This window comes from Erpetoichthys calabaricus, chromosome 1 (genome assembly GCF_900747795.2).
Source record: "Erpetoichthys calabaricus chromosome 1, fErpCal1.3, whole genome shotgun sequence".
NCBI classification, from domain to species: Eukaryota; Metazoa; Chordata; class Cladistia; order Polypteriformes; family Polypteridae; genus Erpetoichthys; species Erpetoichthys calabaricus.
This window is the reverse complement of record NC_041394.2, coordinates 327,354,226-327,363,664: the sequence shown is the minus strand read 5'-3', so window position 1 is coordinate 327,363,664 and position 9,439 is coordinate 327,354,226.

The following is a 9,439-nucleotide window of genomic DNA, read 5'->3' as shown; positions in this document are numbered from 1 at the left end:
TATTCTTAATCCTTTTTTTTAGTTCTTCCGTTTTGCTCAAGCCATAAAAAACCTTTAAGCTTCATTTCAAATTAATCTTCCGTTGAAGGTCTTTTCTAAACTCCTCTAACTTGTAAAAGCGTCTTAACACTTTGAAGAAATGTGACAAAGTCGTATCAAAATGACAGTTTAAATGTTAAATGTTCGGTGTTCATCTACTTTATTCTCTATTTTAAATGCATGTCTCATTCTGTTATGCAAATTTACAGCCAGCACAGGAAGAATTCAACACTTGTTGCCAACGACCGTTAAATTGCCCCGTTTGCTCCACCCACAAAACAATTGTCATGTACGGCTCCACACGTAAAAAACGCTTTGCATTTAAAAGGTATGTAGGCCTTAAACCTTCACATCAGTTCATTCTCCGCCTAGAGCAAGGTTTGTTTAGTTTGATATTTTCTTCTGTAAATATTTTACTCAAATGAACAGGCAGTGTGGTGCACTGTGTGACCCTGAGCAAGTCACCTCACCAGCTCCAACTGGAAAAGTAATGTTGTAAGTCTATTTGGATAAAGGCATTGGCCAAATAAATAAATGTAAAATAACAGCGGTTTGGAAAATGGATGGATGGATGGATGGATAAAATTACCTTTATTTGCAAATTCTGCAATCTCCTTTGTAGTTTTAGAAGTCACTATTCAAATTGCACAATGACAAGAAAAGTTTTCTTGAAATACATAAAGCTCCAACATGATATTCGGTTGTAAGCCTTGTTTTTAATAATGATCTCATTTTGTGAAGAGTTTACCACATTGCTTGATGACTTTCGTTTGTGTCTGTCTATGTTTTTGATCCATAATCATGGGTTTTCAATTTATTTTAGGGGTTAGTAAGGTAATTGTTTACCTAAATCTCCTGTACACTGAGATGTTTGGGTAAATTGATTATATTCTTCATAATTGCATTCAATTTTAAGCCCACCACCTGCTGAACCTCATTAAGTGTCAAAACCACCACCCTCTACATCTGTCATAGAACACTAGTATACACTGCCATCTGTGCTGAGAGGAACTGATGCTTATGGGAAAGCACTGAAATGCCCTCATAGTCTTCTCAAAAAAAAACTTCACAGGTTGAGGAAGCATACCGATGGGTCACAAGATGTCACGCAGGCCTGTCATCTACACAGTGTATGTGTCTATGAGACAAATGGCATAAATGCCATGCAGAGAACTGGGTACAGAGTTTCTGTGCCAAGACATGCAAAAAAAAAGGGAGGGTATGGGGGTCATTAGGTCAGATGTGAGTGAGAGGAATGTCGGCAATATCACCTTCTGGCTCAGCAGAGTTGGCATTTCAGATACTGCAGAGGAACTGTTGCAGAGGTACAGTATTCCTTCAGGAAGACAGTCTGAGGGAAATGGTGATCCTGAAGTTCTTTTTAGAGGCAAAAGCTGTAACAACAGCAACAATAATTTATTTCTTGTATAGCCAAAAATCACAAAATTAATGCCTCAATGGGCTTCATAAGGCCTTGTTATTTGACAGCCCCCTACCCAAAGGCTTGACTCTCTAAGAAGAAAAAAAAAAAACAATTGTTGGAAAGAAATATGGAAGAAATCTTGGGAAAGGAAATTTAGAAACAAACCCCCTTCCAGGTAGGTTGGGTGTGTAATGAATTTCAGAAAATGAGGTAAATACAATGCATACATCAGAACATAAGTAATCCATGTAATGTGTAAAGAGGTAAAAAGCTTCCTGGGTGACACTTATTCCAACCTTGTGTGAGGGGGAATTTTGGTGAATATTCATCACAGATATTGTTGTGGCTTATCACTGAACTACCAGAGACCATGTGAAGTCCAGGAGATCATTTCTTTATTTATACACAGCACATTGTTTGTTCCTGATACAGACAGACAATATAGAGTCACCGAATTATTTTATACATTAGCTTGGTTGTAGACGTGGAGAAAACGTCTTCAGAAAAATTGAGCAGAGTCTTCAGAAAGGCAGTTGTTGTCTGATAGAAGACACTAGTTCCTTGGAACTATGTTCTTTTCAATTGCGGTGTCTTAATTAACCTGAATTTAAATAATTATAAATTAAAGAGGTGATATCCCTCCCTTAGTGATACAGCGGTGAAAAATCACATAAAAAAAAGGATAACTTAGCTTTGTTTAATATCAGCTTACGCTGCATATAAGACAGAGGAAACAAACAACAGTACTCAGTCCAAGGGTGGGGGCCTTGCGTGTAGAGTATGCAGTCATCATCGCGGCGCAGGAAGGATTTTCAGGACCGATTTGACGTAGTCTTTCATCCGTCCATCAGTTTCCCAGTGTTTGGCAACTCTCCAAGCTGTTTTATACTGCTTTCTACATGTGCAGGCCCCCAGATGGCACATAGCCCAATTCCAAACAAGGAAAGAAGATTTTGTGTTGACATCAGACAGCAGGTACAAATAGCAAAATCTTTTCTTCAGGCTGACGACACATTCCTCCAGCTGTTCCTGTCTATCTTATCCTATGCTTGGCCGAACAATTCTGAATGCTGACATTCCTTGTACTAAATCTGGCTCAGCTCTGCATGTACACAGAAAAGGAATGAAAAATACATTTAACAGTGTCTGAACAGAGACAGTGACATTAATCTTAATATTATAACAAACGTATTATAACAAACCACCCTTTGTCACTGGATCTGTGACAAAACAATCCCTGAGGATCTTATCCACAAAGCAAAAGGTACTCGATCCCCCTTCACAATGTAAACAGCTCCTCAAGAATGCTTGTAAAGACGTGGGGTGTAGTGCCGATCTAGCTCCTGCTTCACTCGTCTAATACGCAACTGTAGGTAAATATTTGTAATGGTGGAAATTATAATAATAGTACTTAACAGTACAATTGGATGAACAAGTACATTTAAAATAGATAGATAGATAGATAGATAGATAGATAGATAGATAGATAGATAGATAGATAGATAGATAGATAGATAGATAGATAGATAGATAGATAGATAGATAGATAGATAGATAGATAGATAGATAGATAGATAGATAGATAGATAGATAGATAGATAGATAGATAGATACTTTATTAATCCCAAGGGGAAATCACAATGTCAGATGGTGACCACTTTGTGAAAAAATCCCACCAGTGATGTGTGGAGATTTCTTCAATTTCTTCTGCAGAGGTAATTACTTTCTTTTCATCAGTTTTTAATCTTACTAGTAGGTCTCTTGCTTTTTGTAATGTTACATTAAAAAGATGTTCATATTGTTTAGCATGCTCTAAAATTGCTTTTTATTTAGGTAATTCTATCTCATAGGCAAATTGTAAATGGAGGAATGGGTTAGCTTCTGCTTCCCAATGTAGTTAAAACGTAAGTTCTTCCATAATAGTCATCTCATATGGTACTAACATTGGTGCAACAGGATACCCCTGGGCCCTTGTAATGGGTACCATCACTCCAAGTTGTGTTATGTATTGTCACTGCACATGCAGAAGTGGTATCAGTTTGAAACACTTCAGTGGAATTTACTGCTGTTTGGCGCCAATAACAGTCTCCAGCTAAAGGATGCAAACAGGGGTGTGGCAGTGTACCCACCCTTTGACATACAAACCCTTCTTGCCAATTATAATAAAAGGCAGGTTCAACAGTATTATTATTCATGTCTATCAATTTTCTATCTACTATGGGTGCCCACCATGTTCCTCCTAGTAAAACAGGCAGAACATGAAACGGACACCAAACATTGTCATCTTCAGCAGTGGTTGACACCTGAAATACAGCTTGGCATATTGATTCTTCACACATGAAGGACTTTGGCTGCAACCACCAGTCTAATGGTAATTTTAATTTCTTTCTCCAGTGTTGGGAGTCTTTGAATCCCCAATCTGTCTTAAAATTTAAATACTCCTGTATAGCAATAATCTGTTTTAAATAACATGCTGATTCTACATCTATGGCCCATTGGCTTTGCATACCAATCCATAAGGACTCATTTAACCACCCATGGGGGGTCTTCCATAAAAGCAAATCCTGTAAATGTCTGTCTGCCAACTCTGGCCCCCAATGAGCCAAAGTTTTACACCAATAGATGATATTTTGTTATATAGTGCTGCTATATCAGCAGTATTAAGAGACCCTAAACCTAAACCTCCTACTCCTAAACCAGTTCCTATAGCTCCCCAAATGTCTCGCTGTGGCCTTCGTTTTATTTCTACCTTATGAGGAGGCCAAAAAAGATTGTATGTTTCTACAATTATATGTTGCATCTGTACTGCGTGGTACTATATTTTCTCCTTTTGGAAAATCATAATGTTTTATATCAAACCCACTAACATTAATGTTAAATGCTACAGTAATTATTTTGTGTGCTATCCTAGCTTTTTTACAAACTTTAATTTGCCTGAGTAGTGTTGCATCAAATGGATAACCATTCCCTCTTCTAGTCTTATGAGTTTCCCATAACATTACTGGTACCTTTACATTCATTGTTGATTCCTTTTTAAACACATATAATATTATATCATTCTCGGGTGTTGATATTGCAGTCAGCTGTTGCCCCCCTTCAATTGTCCAACATGATACTCCATTAGAATCAGATTTACAATTCATCATAGCCAACCAGACAGATACATTATTATGCACAGTCACAGTTATTTCAGTGTCTTCATAAGTCATAGCAGGTAAAGGTAACAGTTCAGGATATTCCAGTTTCATGGAAAATGGAGCCGTAGGTGTCTTGTCTCGTAACTGCCAGGTACAGTTCTTGGTAAGTGTGAAGTTCAGTGTCACGTGCTTTTCTGTTCCTGGTGTGTCAGCAGCCTAAAAAACTTTATTGTAGGGGGTGCATCGGCTCCATCCGGTCCATAAACCGTCTGTTCTGATTACTCCACACGTGAGGGTAATCTGTGTAAGGGAAAGCAGAGGGGCGAATGAGAGCCCGTTAAAAGAACCATTCTCGTGTCTCCTGGTCCTGCAGCTATTATTTCTCCTGCCCTAGGCTTTTGCCCTGGAGTTAATACCCATACCTTCCCTCCAATTTCTCCTTTAAACTGTTCAATACTGACTAAAACAGGTGTGACGTTTTCTATGTGCAGTTTACATATGGCCTGTCCTTCAGCTATGTGTATTTCTTGACTGCCTTGATTTGCTAATACTAAATACCATTCATTTAAACAGATATCCAATGTCTCTGTTAGGCATGCATCTGTTACAAGCATTTCAACATTTATTCTAACCTCCCATTCCTTTGGCCACTGACCTGTTATTCCAAAGCTTAGTTTTTCCGATGAGTTTAACTTGATTATGGGTGACTTAGGTGCCCTAACCAATAACCCTGTGGGACTTAATTCATTGTTTGCCAGTGGGCTAATTGTTGTCAGGCGGAGGGCACACACAGGTGGCTCTCCTCCGACATTTGGATGTCTTATAAATGGTGTGGACCCAGCCAACGGATGATTATTGAGGTTAAATAAGGCTTGCTTTAAAACTTTTAGTCCAGCCTTTAAGATGAGTATGCCCAGTTAGTTTTTTAACTTGTTCTTTCTAAAGGCCATTCATTCTCTTAATAAGTCCTGCTGCCTGTGGGTGATAAGGGATATGTAAAGTCCACTGGATTCCAGCTCCTTGAGCCCACTTTTGTACGTCTCTCCCCACAAAGTGGCTTCCTTGATCACTTTGGATTTCTTTGGGCACTCCATATGCTTGGATTAAATGGCTTAGTCCATTAAGTGTAGCTTTTTGGTCAGCTCTTATTGATGGATAAGCTTGTAAAAATCCAGAATAAGTATCTACTGCAGTTAAGACATACAGTGGTTTATTTTCTTGTGGCAGTGGCCCAATGTAATACACTTGCCAAATTTGTCCTGGTCCAATTCCTCTCTTCAGTTTACCAATTGCCTTCTTCTGTAGGGGCATTGTTTTACTTCTGTACAGGTAGAGCAATTGTTCACTATTTGTTTAACAATATCATTAGTGACTGGTATACATCGCTGATGACACCATTGATATGTTTTTTCCGCTCCCATATGTCCTGAAGTTTCATGAGCCCACCTTGCTAATGATATTAAAGAAGGCTCGATTACATTTACTTCAGCATAGTGGCACAAGTTATAATCCTCTGTATAGGCTTTTTCCAGTTTGATTTCTCGAACAGCAGCTATTATATCAGCTTGTTGTTTATAAATCCTTTCAAGGGATATCAGTGGGCAATGGGCATCTACATGACCAATGAGAGTCTCCCCTCTCATGCCCATTATCCAAAGCTGCTCCCACAGTTCTGTGCCACCCCATAGTTCTCTCCCATAAATAGTCCAAGCAGCCCTTTTCCACATGGTTATCCAAACTGTTAGTCCTTGAAAAACTGCCCAGCTATCCGTATAAACAACAATAGGGAAGCTTTGATTTTCTGTTAATGCCATAGCTACAGCAATAAGTTCAGCCCATTGGCTTGATTTACCTTCCCCCTGTTGATGGAGGATGGTCTCAGTGTGAGGCTGATAAGCTACTGCTCTCCAAAGACTTTTTCCTCCTTCCACAGTTGCTGACCTGTCTGTGAACCAGCTGTTGTCCTGCTGCTCTGGTGTCAAATGACTTTATGGTGCTGGTGCTTCTTTAAAGGGCGACTCCACTACAGGCAGAACAGGTGGTATGTCATCTGGATCCTCATATATCACAGCTCCTGCCATGGCCCCTTGTAATGCACTCGTGTCTTTTCCTTCAAAGTGTGCTCTTGCTTGCAAATACCATTTCCATTTGCATGATGTTTGATTTTGGGCAGTGCCTGCTCTCGCTCCCAGACTATTGTCTCTAACCCACCCAGCAATAGGCAAGTTAGTGTGTAGCTTTACCGGAGCAGGACCTGTCTGTCTCTATGTGTGCAAAAGGGCCCAGTATGCTGCAAGGAGCTGCTTTTCAAGTGGTGTATATTTAGTCTGTGATCCTGTCAGCTGTCGGCTCCAGAAGCCTATGGGGACACATTTACTGCCATGCTTTTGCCACAAGCTCCACGTAGCAATATCGTTCTGTTCTGTGGCCTCAAGTTCAAAAGGCAAATTAGCTTTTAAAGGTCCCAGTCCTTGGTGTTGGACTAAAGCTTCTTTAGCTGCCTCAAAAGCAGCTTGTTGTTTTTCTGTCCATTCAAACCGTGCCTTTTTCTTGACAACATCATGTATTGGTCTTAAAATTAGTCCCAAATGTGGCACAAAAGCTCTCCAAAAACCCATTAGTCCCACGAAGGATTGAGCTTCTTTTTTATTAGTTGGTGCCTGTAACTTATACAAAGAGTCAATTACTTTTTGGGGCACTTGTTTTTCTGGTCCAAACCACATCATGCCAGAAATTTAACTTCTCTGGTGGGTCCTTGGATTTTGTCTTTATTTATGGCCCATCCTCTGCTCTCCATGTGAGTTATTAAAGCAGACAATGCATTTGTTACTGATGATTCATCCCCAGTTAACATTATATCATCCACATAATAGAAACCTCGTACCTTTTCCAAATCTGGGCAGGTAGCCAGGTCTCTTGCTACAAGTCCATGGCATAGCATAGGGTAGGTATCCCTGTGGCAGTACTTGAAAAGTGTACTGTCTGTTCTTCCAGGTAAATGCAAACTGATCTTGACTTTGGGTTGCAATTGGAATAGAGAAAAAAGCATTAGCCAGGTCAATGACATCATGCCACTCTCCTGCATTAGCCATGATGTCTTCTATGATGGTAACAATATCAGGAACTGCAGCAGTCAATTGCGGTGCTTTAGCATTTAGACCTCTGTAATCTATTGTCATTCTCCATTAACCATCCGGTTTTCTGACTGGCCACACAGGAGAATTGAAAGGGCTAATTGCAGGTTGAATAATTCCTACCCGCAATAACTCTTCCACTGTTTCTCCTATTTCTTGCAAACCTCCTGGCAAACGATACTGTTTTAAATTTACAAGTGTGTCAGATACTGGAATTTCTAAAGGGGTCCATTTTGCCTTTCCTCTTACTATTGCTTTAACTACTCTACACATTAAATTACGAATCCCAAAAGAAAATGTTCCCCATTCTGTTTGTAATGATTTTCCTGTAAGAATATCTATCCCCAGAATTTATTCAGGCAATTCTGAAATTAACACATTAGCTTTAAAAGAGGGCGACTTTCCTATTGCTAAGTGTACTGTGATTAGTTTCGCCTGTATATCTGAGCCCCCGTATCCGTTTACATTTGTAATTGGTCCTGAAATTTTATGTGGATTCCCGTGAATTAAAGTTACTTCTGCCCCAGTGTCCATAAGTGCCATAACCTAATGTGCTTTTCTTCCTTTAGCCCAGTAAATTGTTAGCGGGACGTACGGGCGTCTGTCTCCTGTATGAATGAGCCGTGCCTCCCCGCCTATAGGAGACCTGCCATCCCCTCAATATGTTGGTCGGGGTGTGCGCCACTCTTTTGAAAAGTTAAAATATCGTTTCGGTTTTTGTTCGGAGTGTTTCTTTCCCTCCTCACTAGGCGGTGCGGTTGGTGTAATTCTTCATTTTTAGGCTTTCTCAGAGCTTGCCATCTCCGAAAAAGTTCTGCACTTTGTTTGCCATCTACGTCCTTTTAATTTTTCCCTGCTTGTAGCAGATCGTGAACTATCCTTCCACGGCCTACTTTAATTCTATCATGTCCTTCTATGGATCTGACTGGTCTCTGCCCAGTAGATGCCGATACCGTAGTGCCCAATTCATCTAACTGACCCAATAATGCAGCCACATCCCATACTGTCTGCTAATGAACTCCGGCGAGCATAGATAATAGAGCCCCTTTTAATGAACTCGGTGCGTTTTTTTTATTAAACGGCTACGCATTCCGGCAGTGAATGCCTCATCATCAGGGCCAGCAAACGCGACTCCTGGTGCGGCTTTATAAATAGCCGATTGCACACCCATTTCTCGCAGCTGCTGAATTGCTTCAGAAGCTGTACGCCAAGATCTATCAATTTCTTCCGAGTCTCTAGCATCTTATAGCATTTACCACCCATTCCACTATCGATACAACTGCTTGATTCAGTACCCCTTAATTTAGGATTCGTAATGATAGAGCCTAAATGTTTAATCTTTGCATCCGTCAACTGACAACTATCACCACCTTCATCCCACATACGTAATATCCATTGCATCAAGCTCTCGGCTGGTCTCTGCCTGTCGTTTACCAATTTCCAGAAACTCTGCTTGTGTAAAATCTCGTACGGTTCGCGTTAACCTGTGCTGTCCGCCTGGTTGCCCTTTGGCTTTATTTTGAACGGTGCGGTCTTGAATGTAGCATGTCAAAATTGTTATTTCTATGATTTATCTCGTCCGATTCCATGTCGTCTTCCCCCAAAACATCATCTTCACTGTCTGAGTTATATACAGTGCCGTCCCATGTTTCTGGGTTCCAATCGCCTTGCATTATGACTCATATTTTAAAAGAGGAAACGAGGTG